Genomic DNA, 27,319 nt, shown 5'->3' with positions numbered 1-27,319 from the left:
GTATATTAATAATTTTTACTTATGGACCGTCTGACAGCAACTGAATTCAGTTGCTGTCAGACGGTCCATAAGTAGAAATTATTAATATGCCGTGAGAAACATCTCGTTATTCCATACGTTTTATGAAACAAATTCATGTACCGTCGGAGAGCCGGATGAACTGGCGTCGCTGGTTGGATTCGACACATGGGCCGTAGTTTGGTGAGCTCTGACCTGGAGCAACCAAAACACCATGGCCGGCACGGGATTCAAACCACAACCATCTTGACGAGATATGGTTGCCGGTGCGCTACCATACTCGTCCAGTCGTACAATTCTTGCCAAAAGGAAACTTCTTGACAGATAAAATCTGTGTGTCGGTTTAGTACCCAAAACCTAAACATGCCTTTCGCGAGCAATACTCTCACTGTTTGCACAATTCATAACCCGCCTTCATAGTTTCAATCCTTCCGGTGCTTCTCTCTTATTTTCCAAAAATTACAGAAACTCTTTTCCAGACCTTGCCTAAGGGTTTAATCCCGAAATAAATCTACTGTTGCGGAGAGTGCGCTGCAGGTGAAATATTCATCTGGCCTGTCTCTCACTTGGTTGACACGTTGTTTAAATCACGAAGCTGTTACAAGGGCTGATTGTTCGTTCAGTTACAGCATCGAGGAACATTTTCACGCGATTAGCCATTATGGATTGTTGTGAATAAACACATTCGACTCTCTGGTGCAAAGAAAATGAAAGTCAGTTGGGTTACTATTTTTGAACTGGAAGATAGCAAAGGAAAAGTTTCCTCGAGGTACAATGTCTGCCAACGACTGACGACCTTGTCTGAACTCCAATGTTCCTGCGTCCTCGCTTTCGACATCTGTCGCCACTTGTTGCTGAGGTAGAAGTGACAAAAAGCGCCCGTCGCCACAAATCGTAGCTTCTTGGACTCTGGCTTCAGAGTTTTGTCACTGTAATCAGTTCGTACAAATAACACAGAAAAGAGAAAATTTCTCAACTTGCCACAGACATGGCGCTGATATAAATGGAATTTTGTTTTAGTTGTGTCAATACATGTTGCACAAAAACCAATTCAAGTAGCAATTTGATATACGAAATATTTTTGTTAGTATGAACTTCCAAAGTTGGTGAGCGGTGTATCCCATACCATCATAAAATTCGTTGGTTAGGACGAATAATCTCAACCGGAAATTCATACAAAATTGGCGACGGTTTACAGTTTTAGCTGTGAACAAATAGGCGGCTGGATTCATGACCCATACTTCTTTTGAGGATCATCTATATCGAAGAGATTTTAAAGCTAATACCGCGAAGGAAAACATCGAGAATGTCCAAATAAGACGTAGGACGTTCGTTGATAAAATGCATAAACAGCTGTCATTGCAGACATATAATAAGTAGGAGTACGGTACATGGATGGAGAATGAAATGTGAGTGAACTCCCCGCATGAGATGCGCCATAATCAACGTTGGCAAAGCAAATGCGAAAATAAAGTTCTCAGAAACGAATGATGCGTAAAGTAATCCAACCAGTTCTGGGGGCTGATCCGTTACCGTGGATGAGACACGCGTCATGCAAAACCGATACAAAGATTAAAGACACTCGTGGAACAGAATGTATCTCTAAAAAAGGGGAAATAGCATTAATTTTCTGGAGCTTTTGTTCCAGTGATTACATTCCATTCTTACACTGCGATTGTGAAAGATCTGCAAAATGCCCATCTAAGGCTGTGATGATTCTTCATAAGACTTAAAACGTTTTATAGCCACATATTGTTCGACTTGCTTTCGTTTGGGAAGCTAAAATGTGCCAAATTTTGTTAACAGGTTAGATATTCCAATGATCCCGATCTTCAGACCCTTCAGCTTTCTCACTGTAGTCATGCGACGACGCACTACAAGTCTCAACCGGTCCCAAACACCGCTACTAGTTTGCCTGTAAAAGATTAAAAGCTGTAATGTACGCATTCTTTATCTCTAGACTTCGCGCCAATCTTCTGGATTAAATTCCAGTCCTCTCTTCAGTGATTCAAGTTGTGATTGCATGTCGTTTCGTCCGTCGGATGGAGACGGACGGCCCTTTGGTGTTTTTCCAGGGGAGTAGTCAATGTGCCTACTTCGCTCATCATCAAACAACACAAAACTTGATATCACATAATACTCATATTGATTACAGTCACATGCACTTAACCGCTTCATCTAAGACACAACACCGCAAACCACGAAAAAAGAAGCCACTGGATACGGAGGAAAAAAATCACTTCGGATTACCCAGCTGAAAGTACGCTTCGGTGTCTCCCAGGCAACAATGTCATACGACCCTTTCTTTTGCTATTTGATTGATCCTTGCCTTCTGGACAAAGGCTTCACGAGATAGACACGGGGTGCTTGTGCATTGTCATTTTGAAAGACAAACCCGACGCCGAAACGTTGACTGTAGACCTGTATAATGGACTGAATTATTCTGTACCTATATTTCACAGCTCTCAAATTACCCTCGGTAGTAATGAGTGGCGTCTGATATTCGTATGTGATGATGAAAACGAAGATCATCATGAGGGTGGCACAAACATTTCTGATTTTTTAACCGTTTAGGATGATGCTGCAGTACTTCCAGACCGATTTTAATAAGAGTAACTACTCAATATGTGCAGATTTAGTACGGAGAAACACACTAAGTCTCTGTATTGAAATATTATTTAATTTTTCTTTATCACTAAACTATTATGTCAAGCTACTGAGCTACGACACATTAGAGAACCCATTTTATCAATTTATAATAACCGCATACACGTGAATTTCTCTCACAAACAGAAACAATAGAAGTTCAAATCGCTTGCAATTTCCCAACCTCATACAACTTCTTTCGTTAAACGAACACATGCTGCGATCACTATTCACCAAGTGTCTCTTACCGGTGGCTTACCTCGTCTGCGTGTGAATCCGTGTAATCCAACCTGCAAGAGTCTTGGTACATTGTACCGGCAGCGAAGTTACGCCAAAAGTGTCCTATTGATTTAACATTTACAATTTAACTCATCCAGTCTATTTCGCTGTCAATTGCATAATTACCTCATTACCCAATAGTATCCAGACACACTATGTGATGAAAAGTATCCGGACACATGGCTGAAAATGACTTACAAGTTCGTGGCGCCCTCCATCGGTAATGCTGGAATTCAGTATGGTGTTGGTTGATAACTGATTCCACTCTCACAGGTATACATTCAATCAGGTGCTGGAAGGTACCTCGGGGAATGGCAGCCCATCCTTTACGGAGTGCTGCACTGAGGAGAGGTATCGATGTCGGTCTGTGAGGCCTGGCACGAAGTCGGCGTTCCAAAACATCCCAAAGGTGTTCTATAGGATTCAGGTCAGGACTCTGTGCAGGCCAGTCCATTACAGGGATGTTATTGTCATGTAACCACTCCGCCACAGGCCGTGCATTATGAACAGGTCCTCGATCGTGTTGAAAGATGCAATCGCCATCCCCGAATTGCTCTTCAGTAGTGGGAAGCAAGGAGGTGCTTAAAACATCAATGTAGGCCTGTGCAGTGATAGTGCCACCAAAACCAACAAGGGGTGCAAGCCACCTTCATGAAAAACACGACCTCACCATAACTTCACAGCCTGGCACTACACACGCTGGTAGATGACATTCACTGGGCATTCGTCATACCTACACCCCGCCATCGGTTCGCCACATTGCATACCGTGATTCGTCACTCCACACAACGTTTTTCCACTGCTCAATCGTCCAATGTTTACGCTCCTTACACCAACCGAGGCGTCGTTTGACATTTGCCGCCGTTATGTGTGGCTTATGAGCAGCCGCTCGACCATGAAATCCAAGTTTTCTCACCTCCCGCCTAACTGTCATAGCGCTTGCAGTGAATCCTGATGCAGCTTGGAATTCCTGTGTGATGAACTGGATAGATGTCTGCCTATTACACATTAAGACCCTCTTCAACTGTCGGCGGTCTCTGTCAGTCGACAGCCGGCCGCTGTACCGAGCAGTTCTAGGCGCTTCAGTCCGGAACCTCACAGCCGCTACGGTCGCAGGTTCGAATCCTGCCATGGGCATGGATGTATGTGATGTCCTTAGGTTAGTTAGGTTTAAAGAGTTCTAAGTCTAGGGGACTGATGACCTCAGATGTTAAGTCCCATAGTGCTTAGAGCCATTTGAACCATTTTGTCAGTCAGCATACGAGGTCGGCCTGTACGCTTTTGTGCTGTACGTGTCCCTTCACGTTTCTACTTCACTATCACAACGGAAACAGTGGACCTAGGGATGTTTAGGAGTGTGGAAATCTAGCGTACAGACGCATGACTCAAGTGACACCCAATCACCTGAACAAATTCGAAGACCATTAGTTCCGCGGAGCGCTCCATTCTGCTCTCTCACGATGTCTAATGACTACTCAGGTTGCTGATATGGAGTACCTAGCAGTAGGTGGCAGCACAATGCATCTAATACGAAAATCGTGTGTTTCCGGGGATGTCCGGATACTTTTGATCACATAGTGTAACTTCCTTGTGTTCACTAAAATCCGCTTTATAATATTTCCTGTTCATTTAATGTTACTTTCCTCAAATTTTTTACGTTTAGTGAAGCGGTAAATATCTGCTTAGCTTTTATATAACGAAAATAAGTTGTTTTGGTATAATTTTTACCTCGTAATTTGCTCTTCGATCAATTCAATATTTCTAATTTTCAAAATCAACATACTCTCATCTCAGCTGTTCAACCAGCTATGTTCCCCTGCATTGATACTTTGTTACTTGCCAATTCCTACTTCTCGCAGGGCATCACTCCCCGTCCGCCGTTAGCAAAGTTCCTAAATTAGTCTTCGTCCAACAAAATTTGATCGACCCAATTAACTGGAGTGTTGGCAGTTCTTCTTCGCCTGTTTGCACTCGACCGCAAATCTGTAAGGATCGTATACGTATTACATCATGCTGCGATTAGAAGTTTTAATGCATTTCTGATTGCTTATAACAACAGAAATTCATTATTTTCTCTCGCATTTAAATGGTCTTTCATTAAGAGTGATACTTTTTAAACTTCGAAGAAAGTAAACCACTCAACGTATCAAAGTAAACTGTGCCTCATTTTGCAGCTTAGACATTGCAGTTATTTCTGAACGAAGTATCGCTCAGAGGTCCACCATGGCTTTGAACACACTGACGCACACAATGGTTCTAATTGTTAATCACCTGCCCAACATTAGTGGCGTCAACTCTTGAGTCAGTACAACTTTGTATAGATGCAGGACCAAATCCTTTCGCAAAGTTGATGTCTCAGATTGTCGCAAACGTTGAGACCGTCTTGAAACTGAAAGATTCGGTTCTTTCTGAATATTGGCCACTACTGCTGCAATATTGTCCTCACTTCACGTAGTTTTCTTGGTGGCTTCTGGTCATGTAGAATGTAATGCCGCTAAAACTTGACCACACAAAAAATATTTATTAAATCTGTGAGGACGGGGCGTGAGTCGTGCTTGGGTAGCTCAGATGCCGGCAGCTGAGTGTGTTCGGTCAGAGGGCTAGCTGCCCTCTATAATAAAAAAACTGAGTTAATGGATCAACAACGAACTGAAACGGGTGTCTTTCGACGTCCACCCAGAGCAGATACAACGAACGAAAACGAACAAAACGATATTACAAAAAAAAAAAAAATATGGTAGAGCACTTGCCCGCGAAAGGTTAGGTCCCGAGTTCGAGTCTCTGCCCGGCACACAGTTTTAATCTGCCAAGAAGTTTCATATCAGCGCACACTCCGCTGCAGAGTGAAAATTTCATTCTGAAAAAAAATATTTAGTTAGCTAATTAGTTCCATGTTCCAGGGATCATTTTGTATGATAAATCGAAATAATGTTGGACGAATAACTTTACATTCATATCGCGAGTTAATTTGTACACATGGCCAAAAGCTGAACTTTTTTTCTGTTTTTTTTTTAATATGCAGGGGTGAGTTTGTAGCTGCTACCCTCCACCTTTCACACATCACAATAGATGTCCTTCTATGGATTTGAAGGAACTGTCAACGAGAAACTTTTTCAGTTTGTTTTAAAATTTGTCTTTGCTGTCTGTCAGACATTTTATATCACTAGGTAAGTGATCAAAAATTTTTGTTGCGGTACTGTGCACCCTTTTTTGTGCTAAAAAGACAATCTTAACGGGGAGTAATGAACTTCATTTTTTCTTCTGGTATTGTAATTATGTACATCACTGTTTCCTCTGAACTGCAGTGGATTATTTACAGTAAACTTTATGAGAGAATAAATATGCTGTGAAGCAGTAGTCACAATGCCCAACTCCTTAAACAGATGTGTACAAGATGATCGCGGGTGGGGACCACATATTGTCCTTACAGCACTGTTTTGAGCGATGGAGACTTTATTTCTTCAAGATAAGTTATTGCAGAACATTATTTTACATGTCATTATTGAGTGAAAATGTGCAAAATTTGTCAACTTATTGATTTGTCTCTCCCCAAGATTTGCTGTGACTCTAAGTGCAAATTTGGCTGAACTAACTTGTTTTAGAAGTTCCAAGATGTCCTTTTTCCAGTTTACGTTTTCATCAATATGGACACCTAAGAATTTTTAAGCTCCACGCTACTTAATATTAGAAGCTGGAAATTACTGTTTTAAAAAGTATCACTCTTAATGAAAGACACTATAGTAGCAAAATATTGTACAATCGGAGGATAATTCTAGATGAAGCGCCCACCAGTTGTATTTATTGTCTTAAAACACTTATTTTTCCGTAATACAGCTCGCTAACCACATAAGGCTCAACGTCAGATTGCGGCATGTCGTCGTCGTCGTTGTCGTTGTTGACGTCGTCATTATTTCACAGCCAACGCCGAACAACGTTCTCCTCCAGACTTCACCGAAATCAACGGTCTTGAGACATATGAATCCTTCCTTATAGCTCCTGTATGTTTTCTTATGTAATCTAACCCATCTTCCATTAGGTCATCTTTTCGGTTTTCTCCCACCTCTTCGAATCCAGAAAATAACTTGTGTGCATTCTGCTATCAATCTTCCACTTACATGTCCTGCCTGATTCCATTTTGTTTTCAAAACGGTCGTAATTACGTCCTATAATCTAGCCTGCTCCCTGTTCTCTTTGTTTCCTGTCGCCTCTGGTAATTATCAATATTGTTCGGTGATCAAGCCACAGTAGTTTAAGTTCGTTTCGTGTTTCTGTTGACACAGATTTAATCATTCCCAATTGTCTTTCCTTCCTTCATAACTCGAATGGATTTATACATTACTCCCAGAATGTCATTATTTTCATCACTAATTATCTGTGCCGGCCGAGGTGGCCGAGCGGTTCTAGGCGCTACAGTCTGGAACCGTGCGACCACTACGGTCGCAGGTTCGAATCCTGCCTTGGGCATGGATGTGTGTGATGTCCTTAGGTTGGTTAGGTTTAAGTAGCTCTAAGTTCTAGGGGACTGATGACCTTAGAAGTTAAGTCCCATAGTGCTCAGAGCCGTTTGAACCATTTTTAATTATCTGTGTTTCCAAGTCATCTCTGGAGTACATAAGCATTTTTTAATACTGTTACAATTTTCTCTCTGTTGTTGGTTATTGAGTCATCTGCTATGTTACCAGGAGAACTGTTTTGTTTTATCCACCCAAAATTTTCTTTTACCTTCTTCCATACCCCTTAATAAATCTGTGAATAGTTCTTTTTAGTTTTCTAATTGAGTATAATTTTGTATTTTCCTGTTATAGTTAACTTGATACACCTTCTCATCAATAGTTCGAAAGTTCCAGTTTACATTTTCTTCGCTTTTGCGTTCTTCACAACTACAACAGCTTTCACTTGTGCCATTCTTTCTAAATGTTGCGATTTTACTAACGTTATTGTACATAAATAAAGCATGTTCAACTGTTGTCAAAATCTTCAAGTAAATATTCTCTAGTAGTTTCTAAATAATAAAGTTTTCTAATTCCCTTTTGCTGCATAGAATGGAGCAACCAACGAGACGACGGCCATCGCAGATGTATCAAATATACTACATACAGCCTCCTGTGTAAGTATGTGGGAAACGCTTTCTCATATTTTGCAGTATGGCGCTATAAAATAACGGACACCCAGTGTCAAAACCGTATGCTAAAATTAAAGCGTCGTTTCTCTGCTATATAGCTCTCTGCTCTCTTCAGACATAGAAAGTACGCCAACTGCTTCCTACAAGTTCGTGTTGGCACCGTGCCGGACAGATATCGAACGCGCGTGAAATATGGTGGCGCAGTTCAGGTAGAAAATAAGTCCCTAAAGCTGTCGTCCGGTAACGTTGGTACTAGTATGCTGGCACACGGGCTCACCGTTCCCGCGAGGCACACTGCAGCCAACATTTCGGCAGCCGCTGGCGCGAAATTACGTCGTAGGTCACCGCCTCTCCTGGGATTGCAGGCTTTGGCAGGCAACTGCAGTCAGCACACGTCGCGCTCTGACACGTCTAGCCTCACTCACTGAGAAAGCCGAAACTGACGTCAGAGTTCCAACGACGGTGCGCATCCTAGACGACTAACTTCTGCCTGTCTAAAAACTTGGAATCAGTTCGACTTAACTATCACTATAGCCAGTGCGAACTTTAACTTTTCTCGATATTTAGAGAATTACTGCAAAAATCTACTAAAGAAGATTATTTACAGCAACAAGTCCGTGTACTCATATAGCGCCTTCCGAGAAAAAAAAAGAAAGGTCACAGAGAACATTCTTTCACTTTATTCACATAGATTTACCATAAACTTTTTCATGAGGCATCCCACATTTACTATCAGCGATTTTACGAACCAAGGAAACACAAACCAAACTGCCATACGAGGATCTGAACTCATTCTCTGACGCACTCGAATGTCTAAATAAAGAGATCTTCGTAGTACGTTTTCACGTTAAGTACTTGTCTGCCCCGTTTATGGCTATCAGAAGTGAGCCTAATCCGTTCAGGAAGTAATTTTTTTTTCCTAGCATTTAAAAGACGCTACTCTAACAAAAGAATCAAGGTCCGACGTAGTATCTAATCCTACACTTTACCAACCCGTAAAGAAAAGCAAGATAATGGAGTTTGACACCACGTTGATGACGAAGTCATTAGAGCCTGGTCACATGCTCTGGTGGGGGAGGTACAGTGAAAGAAATTGGCTGTGTCCTTTTCAACGGAACCATCCCGACATTTGACATAAACGGTTTAAAGAAGCCACAGAACACCTAAATCTGGATGGTCGGAATAAGATTGCAAGTTCAGGGTTTTACCACAGTCCCAGCCATCTCATTCGGTGACTACCTACATGGACACAAAATTACGACCGTATACGTGGAGCATTTAATATTCCTACGAGAATTCTGCTACGTAAGAGCGAGCGGTGAGTGGGACATACGACGCTCACTCACGCTACAAACATCTTATATCGTTGCATTTAGGACACCCAGAACTCCACATCAAAAGAGAATAATTTTGGACATTTTAACTATATCTTCAAGATATATGATTTAACTAACGAAATTTGATATTAATAATCCCTGACAGAGACTTCAAAATAACCACTTCTTACTGAAAGCGTGGTCTCCATCACAGTTTGTTACAGGTGTACGAAACGCACTTACAGACCACAATGTTCGATCCAATAACAAAAGTCTGAGAGGAAGCAAAAGAAACTTAAAAGTAAACTGAAATTAGTCAAATGTTTCTTTAATACCTAGCATAACATGATGATAATTACAAGGGTATGCTAAACAGTAACGCTTCCGTATTTTTTATGTGAAAACTCTTAAAGCTTTTTAAATAACCCAAACGTTATTAACGTTGTATATCTTTATTCTTCATATCTACATATTTATTTCTCAACTTAGTCACCCTGGCGACGAACACATTACTCCCAACGTGAGATCAGTTTTTTGATATCACTGTTGTAGAATGTCTGACTTTGTTGACAGAGCCGCAACCTCACTTCTGCTTCCACCAATTCATCATTCTCAAAGTGAAGTCCTCCAATGCGTTCTTTAAGTTTTGGAAACAGATGACAGTCGCGTGCGGCTAAATCGGACCGTACGAAGGATGATCGACGATAGTGAAGCCATGGCGCCTGATTCTTGCATATGTTGCTGCGCTCGTGTCATGTTGAAGTAGAGGCGCTCCGCGTATGGACGAACTCTGAGAATTCGAAATTCGATTACAGCACACTATTTCTCACACATCGACATATTATACTGCCCCATTCGGAGCTCTCTAGGAGCAGAGGACTGAAAATACGTAGATATGAAAAATAAAGATGTGGAATGTTAATAAAGTTTACTTTATGTAAAAGTGTTAAGTGTTTTCACATAATAAATGCGTAGGCATTACCTTTCATCTAGCCCTCGTATAAAAAACAAGAACTTTGCTAGATATTCCTCAGCAGGTTTTATTTATACATGACTAATTTTCGGCCACTTCAACAATCATCCCGAAAAACTGTCCCAACAAAAATAAAATAAAAGTCGCAAATTATAATTTTTTAAATTATAATGTCCGTACTCCTGTTGTGGCCTGACGAACACGTAAATATTTAGGAGTAATTCTGAGATGGGATATGAAACGGGACGATCACATAAATTGAGTATTAGGGAGGCGAATAGAAGACGTAGATTATTGGAAGGTTTTGCAGTGCATCTCATAAGGAAATCGCCTACAAGACGCGTGATCAATTCTGGTTACTCTTTCAGTGTTTAGAGATCTTATCAAGCAGGAATGACAACAGACATCGAAAGAATTCACAGACGAATTTAGATAGCCTGTATCCGAGGAAGAATATGAGGCCATATCCTGCCATGGCTGTATGTACGTAAAACTCCAGCGACAAATTTTCAGGCCAAAAAGAAGAAAATGACAGTAAACATGGACTCCAAAATACAAACCTTGAGAGCAATGAGCACTTGTTCAGCAGAAGAGATGTTTTTGGTTCAAATGGCTCTGAGCACTATGCGACTCAACTGCTGAGGTCATCAGTCGCCTAGAACTTAGAACTAATTAAACCTAACTAACCTAAGGACAGCACACAACACCCAGCCATCACGAGGCAGAGAAAATCCCTGACCCCGCCGGGAATCGAACCCGGGAACCCGGGCGTGGGAAGCGAGAATGCTACCGCACGACCACGAGATGCGGGCAGATGTTTTTCATAGTAGCAACGATGAACAAGTGCTCAATGCTCTTGAGGTATGCAGTTGTTTACATGTTTACTAGACTGGTTTTCTAGTTTTGGTCCATTCTACCACTTCTGAAAGTTTGTAGGTAGAGTTGAGGTTCACCCTGTACAGTGTACGGATCTTGAAAGTAAGATAATGTCGATTAGGGCGCGTGTGAAAGTACATATATAGCCATCTTTCCTTCGCTCGAAACGCGGATGGAATATGAAAGAAAAGTAATAATACGGTACGATGTACCATCTAGCAAGCTCCATATAGGTGCTTTCTGGGTAGTTGTGGAATAAGTCGGCAACACGTTCACTAGCAAAAATCTTTGCAAGCCATTAAGAAAGGTGTATTTTTCTTTTGTAACTCAATTGAAAGTGTTTCTTCTGGATTAAACCTTAGCCGGCCGGAGTGGCCGAGCGGTTCTGGGCGCTACAGTCTGGAACCGAGCGACCGCTACGGTCGCAGGTTCGAATCCTGCCTCGGGCATGGATGTGTGTGATGTCCTTAGGTTAGTTAGGTTTAAGTAGTTCTAAGTTCTAGGGGACTGATGACCTCAGAAGTTAAGTCCCATAGTGCTCAGAGCCATTTGAACCATTTTTTCTATTAAACCTTTAATTCTAGAGATGAAATTACAATAGAAAGAACTAGTAGTATTTGTAGTACGAGCGTCTTGCCTGTTTACTACCTAATTTATGTGCGTTTTGCTACAGAGATAACTAAGAAATCTACTATAGAACTTTCCCGTTGGCCGTAGTATTAATGGCACACGACGCAGACATTAACAGGCGAATGCAAGTTGTTCAGCAGCGAACGGATCCAGACGCGCGCTGCGGTTGAGGGCGTCCGTGTTGCGGAGGCGGAGGGTCGCTCAGGCTGGCCAACTTCAAAGCGTACAAGAACGGGCCGTGTCCCCCGCGGCGACTAGCCCTCCAGACAAGCGCGGCCGCTGTACTGTCCTGCTGGCGCCCCACCTCGAGCGATGACCGGCAGGGGCACCTCTCGGTTCTGCTGCTCACGACCTCTGTTACAGCCGTCTATAATCGATCTCTAATATAAGATGAAATCAACCAATGGTATGGATACTTTAACAGCTTCTGTTTGTTACCCTCAAGATCTCATCTCGAGAATGTAACAAAGCTCATTATGTGATCTGTGTTACGTCAGCATGTACTGTTCATCGTAAGACCATTACATCGTCCATCGTTCGCTGATATAAAAAAGTCGGATTCTATTCAAGACTTGTCTACTGATGCCCTAGATTCTATTGCCGAGAACGGTTAAAATGAAATTGTCTGTGCACAAACGCCTGCCGAAGTGGCCGAGCGGCTCTAGGCGCTGCAGTCTGGAATCACGCGACCGCTAAGGTCGCAGGTTCGAATCCTGCCTCGGGCATGGATGTGTGTGATGTTTTTAGGTTAGTTAGGTTTAAGTAGTTCTAAGTTCTAGGGGACTGACGACCTCAGAAGTTAAGTCCCATAGTGCTCAGAGCCATTTGAACCTTTTTTTGTGCACAGACTAAACAACGCTACTACACAATTATGAACTACTGCAAACTAAGAAATATTTCTAGGTAAATTAAAATTAGAATGCAGATTCAAAATGTGTTCTCCCGTCAGTGAAGATACGGTACTGCAACACAGGTGAGAGAAACCATCATGCCAAGTTAGTTTAACAAACAGAAGTACAGTTTCATACATCTCACTTTCGTTTATAAGATCATCCAAATGTCAATATAGCCATAAAAGAAAGGTAATGTCGTTTCCAACTCTCATAAGTGGCCGATACTTCATTGCGAGGCAATTCAGATAAAGAAAAGGCCGCTAGGTAGATATTGCATCTCTTTTCATGGATCGTGTCTTCTTCTATTGAGAATTTGCAGAGGCTTCCCCGTCCTCGTTACCTGAATCAGATTCCCACCTACATACATGGAACTCTGTCTCCATTTTTTCTGCCTGTAAAGCAGCCCATGGCTCTGATCGATGCAAATTTCCCCATTTTCTTTCGGTTTCTAGTTTTAACACAGGGATTCAAACTCATATTCAAGGAAAGACAGTATATCCACTGAACAGGATGTCTGGCAGATAACAGAACAAGATTAAGTTAAACTGTAAAACATGTAGCACACAATCGTCTTTAGGTTACAGATTTTCCCAGGGCGATTTACACCCTCCCGAAAGGCTAAGGCAGCTATTATATCCAACGCACATAAACAAAGAGCCTTTTATAAACGCAGACAACTACATTCACATCACAGGTTCCGACCGTTGATGTAATTATAAATCGAATGGCCGCAGTCCCGGGTCGATTTGATTTATGTTAAGCAAGTACATAAACATATTCGTAATAAGCAAATTTCTCCCATAAAATTAATTTTTGGGGGAAGTCTGCGGACTACCAACGCGCTTCGGAAGAGCTGGACTATTGTACAGTGAACAACCCCCCATTCTCTCTCAGCATAGCTTCCTCTCGAGTTCGTTTGGAATTCGAACGATTTTCTTTGTTCCTTATGAATGGAAGGTCGTTAACTGGTCAGCTGCCATCTTGTCGTTCCGTTTATATCATGCTATGTAACTGGGTACAAAAACTTTTCTGTCATTTTATTGCCTTTTCTCTTCTGTCTGTTTCTCTTCTGTCAGTTTCCCTTCTGTGACAGGGCTACTTCCACTAATAATCCTATACTGTCGATTATTGGCTCACATAATGGAAAGGCTGCCTCATCTTTCACGCAGATTGAAGAATACTATGAAATTAAATTAAACACTTATTTAGTTTCATAGATCGTTTGGCAGCTATTACTTACATAGAGCACTTGAATGACTCGTTTATCGAAATGATGTGGAACATATTTTTCAGTCCTATCCATGGACGCTACACTTAAACAGTAGGGTTTTTTACATGCTAAATAAAAATTCGCCCGTGATATAGAAGAAGTTTTCTAGAAGAAATGGTTTTAGGTTAGATCTAAAACTTGCTTTGCTACTGTCATTTTACGAGACACCAGAACATCCGCCGTTGATTAAAAGAAAATTAATATTTGTATAAATCCTAGTTGTGTCAGAAAGTACCACTGTGACACCTGTTAGTGCCTACTAGGCTCTATAACCGGCTCAGTTCTTGAGATCTCAGTCACCTTGGCTGTATATGTGACCTATTACTGTTCTATTTATTTCATACGTAAGCGACGTAGGCGTGCGCGCGCTTTCACACACACACACACACACACACACACACAGACGGACATACAGTCATTATCCGAGAATAGGAGAATAGAGAGAAAACGCAATGAAGGAACATGTACAATGCGGAGCTGTACTCGATTATGTGTCCTACAAGGAAGTGACTTCATCTCGAGCCCATGGAGACTGGGAAATGGAGTTCGAGCCCAAGCCGGGCGTACAGTCTTCGTCTGTCAACAATGCATACTCCGCTTTGGATTGTAGGTTTCTATTGTTAAAGATCATTCACTTAGTCTGATACTGTGCACTAGAAAATAAAAATTACTTTCTCATTTACTGATGTCGGACGATGACAGTACGCTGAAGGATGTGGTAAATGGAAATGAGCGTTTGGCGTCATTGGTCGGGACGCCCCTCACGGCGCAGGTCTGGCCGCCGTGCTGCAGGTCTTATTATATTCGATGCCACATTGGGTGACATGCGCGCCGGATGGGGATGAAATGATGATAAAAACAACACAACACCCAGTCCCTGAGCGGAGAAAATCCCCGACCCAGCCGGGATTCGTCCCCTTAGGACGACAGTCCGTCACGATGACCATTCAGTTATCGGGGCAGATAAGGATATGGTGCGGAAGCAGAAAGTGGTCCGAATTTTGAGCGCCACCTGAAAAATGCTGCTCGAACTGAGAGGCGCCAGGCGAGTGGTGGCGCCTATGTGGTGGTGGTACTTGTTGTTTACCCTTAAGCCTGGTACACAACACTTGGCCTCTGGTAAATGCGATACAACGTACACTACAGAGATTTGCGTCGTGTGATCCATATTAATAGCAGTACTTTCTAATCAACAGATATAAAGATCGATACACAGGAGCCTGAAGTCATCATCACTACGCTGCCAGCTAGCAACGATGCTCTTGCAGTTCCGAGGTTTTCAAATCGCCGTTAGCGCCACTGTCGAACTGAATCGTCACTGTCACTGTACTGTGCCCTCACTACAAGCGTTTGTTCAATTTTATCCACTGCCCTCAATCAACTTGTATTGGTAAATCTTCAATCAACATGTGTTCCTCAGTTACCATATCTATAACTCGTCAAGGATGAGATGTTAGATGCTAACCTTTCTCACTTTCTTCTTTTCCTAAACAATAGCCAACTTGTCTTGGAATTTTGTTAAAATTACGGGGGTTATTCCAAAAGTAAGGTCCGGTTATAAAAAAAAAAATCAAAACTAAAATGTTTTTTCAAAACAATTGTTTTATTTACATTCCTTACATCTTTATCTATTTTTCTACATAACTTCCATACTTATTTAAACATTTGTCACATCGTTCAACAAGCTTTTGAATGCCCATGTTATAGAAATCGGCCGCCTGTGACGATAACCAGTCCTTAACTGTTTCTTTCACTTCATCATCTGTGTCGAAGCGCTTGCCGCCGAGAAACTCCTTTAAGTAACGGAACAGGTGGAAATCACTTGGCGCCAGGTCCGGACTGTAAGGAGGATGGTCCATCTGTTCCCATCCAAATTTCTTGATCAGAGCTTGCGTTTCATTTGCAGCGTGGGGTCTGGCATTGTCATGCAACAACAAGATTCCAGACGACAAAAGACCACGTCGCTTATTCTGGATTGCACGTCGAAGTTTAGTCAGGGTAGCGCAGTAGGCGGCTTTATTAATCGTTGTTCCTCTCTCCATAAAGTCGACTAACAATACTCCACGTCTATCCCAGAACACAGTCGCCATAACCTTACGTGTTGAGATTGTCTGCTTTGCCTTGACCTTGACTGGCGATGACGTGTGACGCCATTGCATTGACTGACGTTTAGACTCTGGAGTGATGTGAGAAACCCATGTCTCATCCCCTGTGACAACATTGTCTAAAAGACTGTTACCTTCCTTATGATATCGCTCCAAAAAATCAAGAGCAAAAGCCATTCTTTTCATTCGTTGGGGCTCAGTAAGCAGCCTGGGAACCCAACGGGCACACAATTTGTGAAACTTCAAATGTTCAGACACAATTCTGTACAAAGTTGTTCTACTCACATTCGGAAAATGCATGTCTACGTCTGTAATAGTGAATCGGCGATCTTCACGAATTTTTTTGTCAACCGCATTGACCAAATCGTCTGAAATCACTGATGGTCGGCCACACCGTGGTTCATCGTGCACATTATCCCGTCCTTCATTAAAAGCTCGCACCCACTTGCGCACTTTACTGTCGCTCATTATGTTAGGACCGTACACTTCAGTAATCTGCCGATGGATTTCCGCCGTTGAATTGTTTCTTGCAGACAAAAACCGTATCACTGCCCTTACTTCACAATCGGCGGGCTGATCAATTGTCTTAAACATTGTAAAGTGACACTGTGAACTACACTCAGCAACAGTAACAAAGCGAATGGCGGCGTTTGACGCGCAAGGCTTGCCGGGAGTCGGCGCGCATGCGTGTTTTGTCATTGGCGCCAAATTTCAATAGTTACGGCGAATCGGACCTTACTTCTGGAATAACCCTCGTACATAAAATATATGTTTTTCACCCTGAAGCTGTGTCTTAGCCAATCTAAAAAAAAAAAATCTCGCTTTCAAATTTTGATTTTTCTTCGCATTCTCTCCGACAGAGATAAGATCATATGGGGTAACTGAGCCGTGATTTTACAACACGTACTTTCTTAGACCAAGAATCACTAAAGAGTTATAATATTATCTCAAATGGATTTTATACACAGAAGAGCCAAAAAAACTGACAAACCTGCCTAATATCGCGTAGGGTCCCAGCGAGCTCGCAGAAGTGCCGCAACACGACATGGCAAGGACTCGACTAGTGTCTGAAGTAGTTGGAGGGAACTGACACTATGAATACTGCAGGGCTGTCCATAGATCCGTAAGAATACTAGGGGGTGGATATCTCTTCTGAACAGCGCGTTGCAAGGCATCCCAGGTATGCTCAATAGTGCTCATGTATGGGGAATTTGGTGACTTGCGGAACTGTTTAAACTAAAAAGAGTGTTACTGGAGCCACTCTGTAGCAATTCCGGACGTGCGGGGTGTCGCATTGTCCTGCTGGAATATCCCAAGTCCGTTAGAAGGCACAATGGACATCAATGGATGCAGGTGATCAGTCAGGATGCTTACGTATGTGTCATCTGTCAGAGTCGTATCTAGACGTATCAGGGTCCCATAACTGCACACGCCTCACACCATTACAGAGCCTCCACCACCTTGAACGGTCTCCTACTGACATTCACGGTCCATGGATCCATGAGGATGTCTCTATACCCGTACAAGTCCATCCGCTCGATACAACTTGACACGAGACTCGTCCGACCAGGCAACATGTTCCCAGTCACCAACAGTCCAATGTCGGAGTTGACGGGTCCAGAAGAGTCGTAAACCTTTGTGTCGTGCAGTCATCAAGGATGCACGAGTGGACCTTCGGCACCGAAAGCCCGTATCGATGATATTTCGTTGAATGGTTCGCACGCTGACACTTGTTGCTGGCCCAGCATTGATATCTGCAATAATCTGCGGAAGGGTTCCACTTCCACCACCTTCGCAGATTCTCTTCAGTCGTCGTTGGTCCCGTTCTTGCAGGATCTTTTTCCGGCCGCAGTGATGTCGGAGAGTTGAATTTTAGCGGATTCCTGATATTGACGGTACACTGGTGAAATGGTCGTGCGGGAAAATCCTCACTTCATCGCTACCTCGGAGATGTTGTGTCCCATCGCTCGTGCGCCGACTAGAACACCACGTTCAAACTTACTTAACTCTTAATAACGTGCCATTGTAGCTGCAGTAACCGATCTAACAACTGCGCTACACTTCTCATATGAGCGTTGCGGAGCGCAGCGGCGTAATCTGCCTGTTTACATATCTCTGTATTTGAATACGCATGGCTAAACTAGTTTCTTTCGAGCTTCAGTGTACACAGCACAGTATGCAGTGTCCACAAACTGAATAATTTGATTTAAATTGCTTCATAGTTAAAAGTGATGTAAAACAGAAACGAGAGCCTGGTGGGCCTGCCTACCTACCCCCTGAAATTGGGGTAATTGGGACATAAAGGTCTTGGTTTATTAGAAACTACTGACGTAAGAATTATGTCAAGTGGGTCTGTTTAAAACATGTAAACCACATAAAAGTTGCAAGAAGTCATTTTCACCATACCAGAGCTGAATTATTGGCGTTTAAAAGAACTACTACATAATGGTTGTGTATGGAGGTAACTCAAATTTCGGAATAAACAAAGCTTTTATTAACACAGTGCGGACGGATCCCAAGTTTAGTAGTGTTTCGCGCGCCATCCGTTACAGACAGATCTCGAGATAAGTCGTGTTTTCCACATGATGTCTGTAGAAGCCATCAACTGTGATGTATAGCCACTTCGCCTATTCAGGCGTTCATACCAGAAGTCAATGGATCAAATTTGATTGCCTTCATATACCTTTTGCTTATTTGCCGCTTTCATTGTATTTTGGTATTTTAGACACATACTATTTTCCTATTGCAGTTTATAGAAATAACTCTATTCATAAAACGGAAGGAAATGATCTAATTTGAAATACTTTCGTAGATTTTTGTTCAAGATTACTCAGATGTTCCTAGTGACAATGTAGATCCGGAGGACTGTGTGAATGAATGGTTTTGTGCTTCTGAGAAGAGCTCCAGTGAAAATGATAGCGACATCGTCAAACCTGTAATGAAACTTAAGTGACATTTTTTTTCATGTGATTCCGACAATAACGATGAAGTTGATTGTGTTCTTGTGAATAACTGGTTTTGTCATCATGTTAATGGGCTCTGACAGCCTTCTTACTCTACCTTCCTATTGGGAATATAGGATTCTTCTTCTGTCTCCAAAAACTTCAGTATTTGAGAATGATGTTTGAAACGTAAGAATCCTATGCAGCATTTATTTAGTTTGTATGTACAGCCTGAAATTTAAACTTCCTATAGATTTTACACTAATTTTAGTAACAATATTCGCCTACATGTATCGAGTTCACATCTCATTCATATATTTCTTCATCAGAATGTCTCATTAAATCTCAATTGTCATCACTTTCACATAATGTGAAAATTTCACATAATGACTGAGTACTTTCATTAGTTGTCTCGTCATCAGCATTAATATGAGGGGTGTTCAATAAGTAATAATACATTTTTTTCTCGGTCAATTTCGGTTGCAAAAATGCGGAATTCGCTGCGAGACATCATAGAATATTCCCGTTTCAGCCCTTACAGTGTCATAAAATTCCGATAGGCGGCGGCGCTATCGTAACCTTCAAGATGGCATCTGTAACGTAGGTAGGCATAAAGCAGAGATCTGCAATTGAATCTCTTTTGGCGGAAAACGAAAACATCCCAGATATTCATAGGCGATTGCAGTATATCTACAGAGACCTGGAAGTGAAAAGAAGCACGGTGAGTCGTTGGCTGAGCGGTCTGTCATCATCGCAGCATGTTTCATCACTTCGAACCGGAAGCAAATAGGCAATGGTGTCAATGCATCTCTCCTCCGAAGGGAAAGTTCAAAGCTGCATTCTCAGTCGAAAAAGTCAAGGCGCTAGTCTTCTGGAACTCTGAAGGGGTTAATCTGTTCGATGTCCTCTCTCATCGTGAAACGATGAACTATGATGGGTATTGTGCTGCCCTTAGGAAACTGAAGAAATGGCTTCAGCGTGTACGTCGCCACAATAGTGCAAACGAACTTTTCCTTCTCCATGACAACGCAACGCCTCACACAAGTCTGCGCACACGGAGGAGATCAGTGAACGTCATTCGACTGTTCTTCTCCATCCACTCTACAGGCCGGATCTCGCAGCTTCCGACTGTTATCTGTTTGGCCCAATGAGAGATGCACTCTGCGGGAAGCAGTGCTTGGGTGACAGGGAGGTCACTCAAGCAGTGTGACGTTAACGGGTACAGTGGTACTATCTGGGCATATAGGCCCTCATAGCAAGGTAAAAACTATGGGTTTGTATCGGAGAAAAATATGGTGTATTGGAATCCTGAATAAAACCAAACTGAAGACCCCTTGCACATGTCTCCCTTTTAATTTTGCTCCATCATGTTGTGGATACCAACTATTTGTGGGATTCGCCCATCGGGAAATCATGACTACCTAATCAAAAGAAATCGAAGTGTGGTTATGCATAACAAGTCAGCAGGATACTGGTATGCGTTTGTCAGAGTTCAGGCTGTGGCTGAAGGGCGAGGTAACGAGACGAGCCCGGTCTAGCCTGACAGCGTGTTTAATGCAGGCGGCGTGGACTCATTGGAGGCATTAATTCGCCAAGACAAGCAGCGGCGCCACGGCCAGACTGCGGCTGCCCAGCGTGCAGACGCCGACCGGCCATCCATCTTTCATGAGCGCGGCCCGCGGCCCCGCAGCCTATCAAGCTGCGGCCGGCGTGCCAGCCGCGGCAAACGTTCCCACCATAAATACGTCCATCGCCGGTCATGTTTACAAACTGCTGGACTCTGCAGTCGCAGGACAGGATGCAAACTCGTTACTATTCTCCTTTACGCTAAAACTTCTTGGTCCTGTCGAGAGGCAAGTACTACACTACTGGCCATTAAAATTGCTACACCAAGAAGAAATGCACATGATGAACGAGTATTCATTGGACAAATATAGTATACTAGAACTGACATGTGATTACATTTTCTCGCAATTTGGGTGCATAGATCCTGAAACTCAGTACCCAGAACAACCACCTCTGGCCATAATAACGGCCTTGATACGCCTGGGCATTGAGTCGAACAGAGCTTGAATGGCCTGTACAGGTACACCTACCCATGCAGCTTCAACACGATACCGCAGTTCATCAAGAGTAGTGACTGGCGTATTGTGACGAGCCAGTTGCTCGCCCACCATTGACCACGCGTTTTCAATTGGTGAGAGATCTGGAGAATGTGCTGGCTGGGGCAGCAGTCGAACATTTTGTGTATCCAGAAAGGCCTGTACAGGACCTGGAACGTGCGGTCGTGAATTATCCTGCTGAAATGTAGGGTTTCGCAGGGATCGACTGAAAGGTAGAGCCACGGGTCGTAACACATCTCAAATGTAACGTCCACTGTTCAAAGTGCCGTCAGTGCGAACAAGAGGTGACCGAGACGTGTAACCAATGGCACCCCATACTCTGACGCCGGGTGATGCGCCAGTAACGCGATGACGAATACACGCTTCCAATGTGCATTCATCGCGATGTCGTCAAAAGCGGATGCGACCATCATGATGCTGTAAACAGAACCTGGATTCACCCGAAAAAATGACGTTTTGCCATTCGTGCACCCAGGTTCGTCGATGAGTACACCATCGCAGGCGCTCCTGTCTGTGATGCAGCGTCAATGGCAACCGCAACCATGGTCTCGACCTGATAGTCCATGCTGCTGCAAACGTTGTCGAACTGTTCGTGCAGATGGTTGTTGTTTTGTAAACGTTCCCATCGGTTGAGTCAGGGATCGAGACGTGGCTCCACGATCCGTTACAGCCATGCGGATAAGATGCCTGTCATCTCGACTGCTAGTAATACGAGGCCGTTGGGATCCAGCACGGCGTTCCGTATTACACTTCTGAACCCAGGGATTCCATATTCTGCCAACAGTCATTGGATCTCGACCAACGCGAGCATAAATATCACGATACGATAAACTGCAATCGCGATAGGCTACAATCCGACCCTTATCAAAGTCGGAAACGTGATGGTACGCATTTCTCCTCCTTACACGAGGCATCACAACAACGTTTCACCTGGAAACGCCGGTCAACGGCTGTTTGTGTATGAGAAATCGGTTGGAAACTTTCCTCATGTCAGCACGTTGTAGATGTCTCCACCGGCTCCAACCTTGTGTGAATGCTCTGAAAAGCTAATCATTTGCATATCACAGCATCTTCTTCCTGTCGGTTAAATTTCGCGTCTGTAACACGTCATCTTCGTGTTGTAGCAATTTTAATGGCCAGTAGTGTATTAGTCAAGAATTCCTTTAAGGCGACAACAATTCACTGAGTTTGAGCGAGGTTGTATAATAGGGCTACGAGAAGTTCGATGTCCTGCAGAAAGACCTCGTAAGAATGTAGCCACTGTACATGACTGCTGGTAGCGGTGGTCACGAGAATGCACGGTCGCAGGAACTCCGGGATCCGGAAGGACACATGACACTACCGAGAGGAAAGACCATCGTGTTCGGCGTATAGCTCTTGCGCATCGTACTTCATCTGCAGCAGCAATATGACCAGCAGTTGGCTCCACAGTGACACAACCAGCTGTTACAAATCGGTTACTTCAACGACTGCTCCGAACCAGATGCTCTGTAGCATGCATTCCACCAACGCCATTTGCTACTTGAGTGGTGTTAAGCGAAAGCTTTTTGGAGGGCAGGTTGGACGTCTCAAAATGGTTCAAATGGCTCTGAGCACTATGTGACTTAACATCTGAGGTCATCATTCCCATAGAACTTAGAACTACTCAAACCTAACTAACCTAAGGACATCAAACACAACCATGCCCGAGGCAGAATTCGAACCTGCGACCGTAGCAGTCGCGCGGTTCCGGACTGAAGCGCCTAGAACCGCTCGGCGGTTGAAGGTCTGTTGGGTTTTTTAATGAAAGCTGGTCTGCCGCGGTGCAAGTGATGGGCGTGTGAATGAGCCAGTTCAGAGCCTGCAACCAACCTGTCTGCAGCCTAGACGTACTGGACCTACACCTGGAGTTATGATCTGGGGTGCGATTTCTAACAACAGCAACAGCACTCCTGTCGTTGTATCACGCACCAAAATGTTCAAAAGTGTCTGAAATCTTATGGGACTTAACTGCTAAGGTCATCAGTCCCTAAGCTTACACACTACTTAACCTAAATTACACTAAGGACAAATACATACACCCATGCCCGAGGGAGGACTCGAACCTGTGCCGGGACCAGCCACACATATCACGCACCATGACTGCAAAACTGTACGTCAGTCTGGTGATTCGACTAGTTAAGATGTCATTCATAAACAGTATTACACGGGAGTTTTCCAACAGGATAACGCTCGCCTAAAATACACTGTTGTAACCCAGAATGTCTACAGAGTGTTGACATGCTGCCTTGGCCTGCTCAGTCATCAGATCTGCTTCGAATCGAGCAAATACGGCACACCATCGGACGATAACTCCAGCGCCAGTCACAAACAGCACTAACTGTCCCTGCATTGACTGACCAACTGCAGTAGGCATGGGACTCCGTCCCACAAACCGACATCCGGCACCTGCACAATACAACGTATTGCAAGATCCCCTCGCTTCTAAACTGATACTGTCATTACTCAGCTAAGCTGCGATTCCGTAGAGGGTGGTATATGTGAAGTACAGTATAACTGGTCAGCATTTCCACCCGGAATTTGCGAGTGTAAGTCGGACCTTCCTTGATCCGTCTTGGTGGGTCGTGTCGTCGGATTTCCTCCAACTTTTGTGCGGTGCAGCTCTCGTAAATGTTATCCCTTGCAGATTCTTCATTGGCGCATTGGATGTCTCTGTCGGTGGGAGCTAATTATCTGAAATTGTTATCGATCAACTTTGGGGTATCTATTTACTCGAAATTAACATTCATAATGCCGTAATATCACTTTTATTCCTATTAGATCAATAATGAAACACTCATGTCACAAACTACTCGTAACTAAGAGCAAGCTACCATCGAACAAGACAGGAAGAGCCGACTGCCGACTTTGGCGCGCAGTCCGTATCTCTTACTACTTTCGTCACAGTTCGTGGATTTCCGATCAAGTTCGTACTTACTAAGATATGCATTTGTTAATGTACATGTGTGAATTTTAACGAGGCAAAATTTTGATAAATAGTTTTAAACATCCAGAGGCTCCTCCTAGTATTCATGTTGTCATAAATGACTTTAATTATTAAATATAAATAAGCAAAATCGGTGACTTTGGCGCCAAGATGGCGGTACTTCCCGTCATGTACATTTCCCAGGCTGACGCTTGTTGCTACGGTCCAGCGCCGAGCCCCAAGCAACTACGCGCGACATATAGTCGCTTCGTCACCTAGCCAGCCAGTGTGGGAAATGCTCTCCGACTCATGGCCAGCTTCGGACTGCAGCACTTCCTGACTGTCGTTAATACATCAGTAAGAGACAATAATTTATTAAAACTGGTGAAAATTTCTTCCTCACGTAAGAGGCACCTTACAGTATGCATGTTTGATGTCTGCGTTCAACATTCTGACGGTTACACCGGTTATTACTGTACCAGCATTTCGCATTTGCAATGGCTTGTCCCTCGCTTACATTAACCTGTGATCTTGCAATGTTAACCACATAAATATGTTACCTAGAGAAATGTACTCCCGAAATTTCATTACTCTATTTTAATTATTTTTTGCTGTTGCGATTTTTTCTGTCAATGTATTATAGCACCGCTTTCTTGAACTCAATGATTTCTTGAACTCAATGATTTCCAGGAAATAACACTTGTTCTTCTGTAGCACACAATTTTCGCTTATACTACGTGACCACTCGATTATGACCACCTACGCATCATTTAACTTTGGTGATGACATGCGGGTTGAACCGACGCGCATTGTGCACTGAGTCTAGCGGGTAGGTAAATAGTTTTAGAATATGATGAGAAATAGTTTTTTTTCCTGTTGACGAGCAGTTCCCGCATCTACAGTTGAGCACGCTGCCGCACGCTATCGTGGCAATATTCGATCCCGTGGTAGCCGGATTGAGTCCTGTTGGTGCAAGAATAGTTCACATTTATAGCTACTGCGCTTCATGACTTTTCTGCTTCAACTTCGATAAAATCGTTAATTCAAGAAAGTGCTACAGTGACAGCCTACTTAACATTATACTTTAAATTATCTTTGTCTGGATATCCAAATTAAGTTCAGTGATTTATGCAAACCGAAATAATGTTTAACGTCCAATCCACGACGAGCGCTTCAGACATGGAACACTAGCTCGTGTTAGACAATCATGAGGCAGATAATTCGGCCATTGTGTTTTCAAGTAACCGTAGCGGCATTGCCTTAAGCAGTTACGAACTAATCCGTGCTCTCTTCTTCATCTGCAGATTTATGTTCCTTCTATATTTATGAGAACGTAGGCGATGACGCACGACTCCCATGGCGCTAGACGGGGAGACAGCCGATTCAAATCCATGTGGTGGGATGAATTTTAACTACCAGTGTTTGCACGGTAAGCGAAGAATAAGTGGCGGAAACTTTGTCATCTCTTCCTCTTCACTGGACAATGCATCCAAGTCTTGTGGCAAATCAGATACTTTTCTGCGAGATTTCGTGAAGTAACAGCATGTAACACTGTTAACGGTAGTCAGTTCTTCGAATGGAGAAGCTGTGTTCACTGATACCCTTATCGCTATTCTGGAGTACTAGCCAGTCCTGACATCGGGATTTACCGTGTCCTTGCTTGCAATGCATGGTATTCCATATGCGTTGTGTTCATCAAAACGAGTCTGTTATCCAACATAAAGAATCGCAGAAAGTGAACCACCAACCACAGAAAGTAGCTGCTGTGAAAGATAACTTACTTGCACGCTTGCAGCTAGCTGGTTAGGTCCCAGAACAACATTAATTAAAACACAGATAAGATGGACAACACAGTGGTAAATTAGCAAACAGCATTTATTAAATTAATTGGGAGTGAAATACTCAACTTTCAGTGATTTATGATTCGCAGCTCAGTAATTGACGTCGTACACATTAATCTATCTTTACACAGTAAAAGATAGCTATCTAATCTATACAAGTTCAGTCTAGACCGCTGTAACTAACAGTTCGTTATTCACGGTCGCATTTGTATAGCATTTTGCCACTCAGGGTTCACTGTCTGACGATCACTCGTTGATAGCGGCTGGCTAGAGCGGCCGCAACCAGAACTAGTCGGTGACTGATGAATAACTGTTGCCGGCGTTAAAGTAGGTGGCTGGCGTCCGCACTCATCCGCGAGCGGAGGAGAGCTCTTCATGTGTCACCTAAACGGCGGACGCAGAAAGTAGTTCCTGGTGTCAGCCCCCTTTGTACGGCTGACATAAATAGTGGCGGATTGAACGGACTCTTTGTATGTCTTGTGGCGGAATCATAAATAGGTTCCCATTTGTGAGCGTCATCTACGTGGCGACAGATCAGAACTCTCTGGCGCGACAGCAGGAAATTACTTGGTTGCTGGTACGTACCGCGTGAGACGCTGTACGTAGCAATACGGCATAAAAACAACACTATTACGTACAAACACTCAAACAGCAACACACTATACGCAAACATGGTTGATGTTTCGTAATAGGGACGGGGAAGAGAAATGTGAGCAGAGGCCGTAATACGACAGTTTCTCACTGTCACAAAGTTCACTGAAAGGGTATGAGACTGCCTTTAATAAACAGCAGTTTATCAGAAATGAAGAATGCTTCTACCTCTATCTCACAAAAAATTACGGTTTCTGGGGTGTTGTGGAACTGCGACGGTCAACATATATCGCGGATGATGGACAAAGGAAAAGCGACGGACTTTCGTACAACTGTGAAGGGCAGTAGGATTGATAGCCAACCTTCATATCTTTAGTCTTTGCCTGAAGCGTGGATCAAATTGTCGCCTTGCTACCTTGTTTTAGGTAAAAGCCGAAAACGTTGCTCTGAAAACACCAAGGTAAAATTTCCTGCTTCATCCTTGGGTAATCCGAGCTTGTTTCATTTGTCTCAAGACTCGTCGTCGACTAGACGTTAAACATTGTTCTTCCTTGTTTGTTTTCCCCGACAGATGCTCACAACTGCTTAGCATTCTAGGTGGTGGGTCTTGAGCAAGATTAAATATATCTCCCACAGGCCAGCTCCTTGTGTCTCCTTAATTGGAGACACTGCTGGTTCCCAAGCCCTTCCGATACTATAACCGAGGTCCCGGTTGATCAGATAGTTCCTGGTACGTATTTCGATGGCTCT

Source organism: Schistocerca serialis, chromosome 2 (assembly GCF_023864345.2).
Source record: "Schistocerca serialis cubense isolate TAMUIC-IGC-003099 chromosome 2, iqSchSeri2.2, whole genome shotgun sequence".
In the NCBI taxonomy this organism is placed as follows: Eukaryota; Metazoa; Arthropoda; class Insecta; order Orthoptera; family Acrididae; genus Schistocerca; species Schistocerca serialis.
This window is presented reverse-complemented; position numbering follows the sequence as displayed.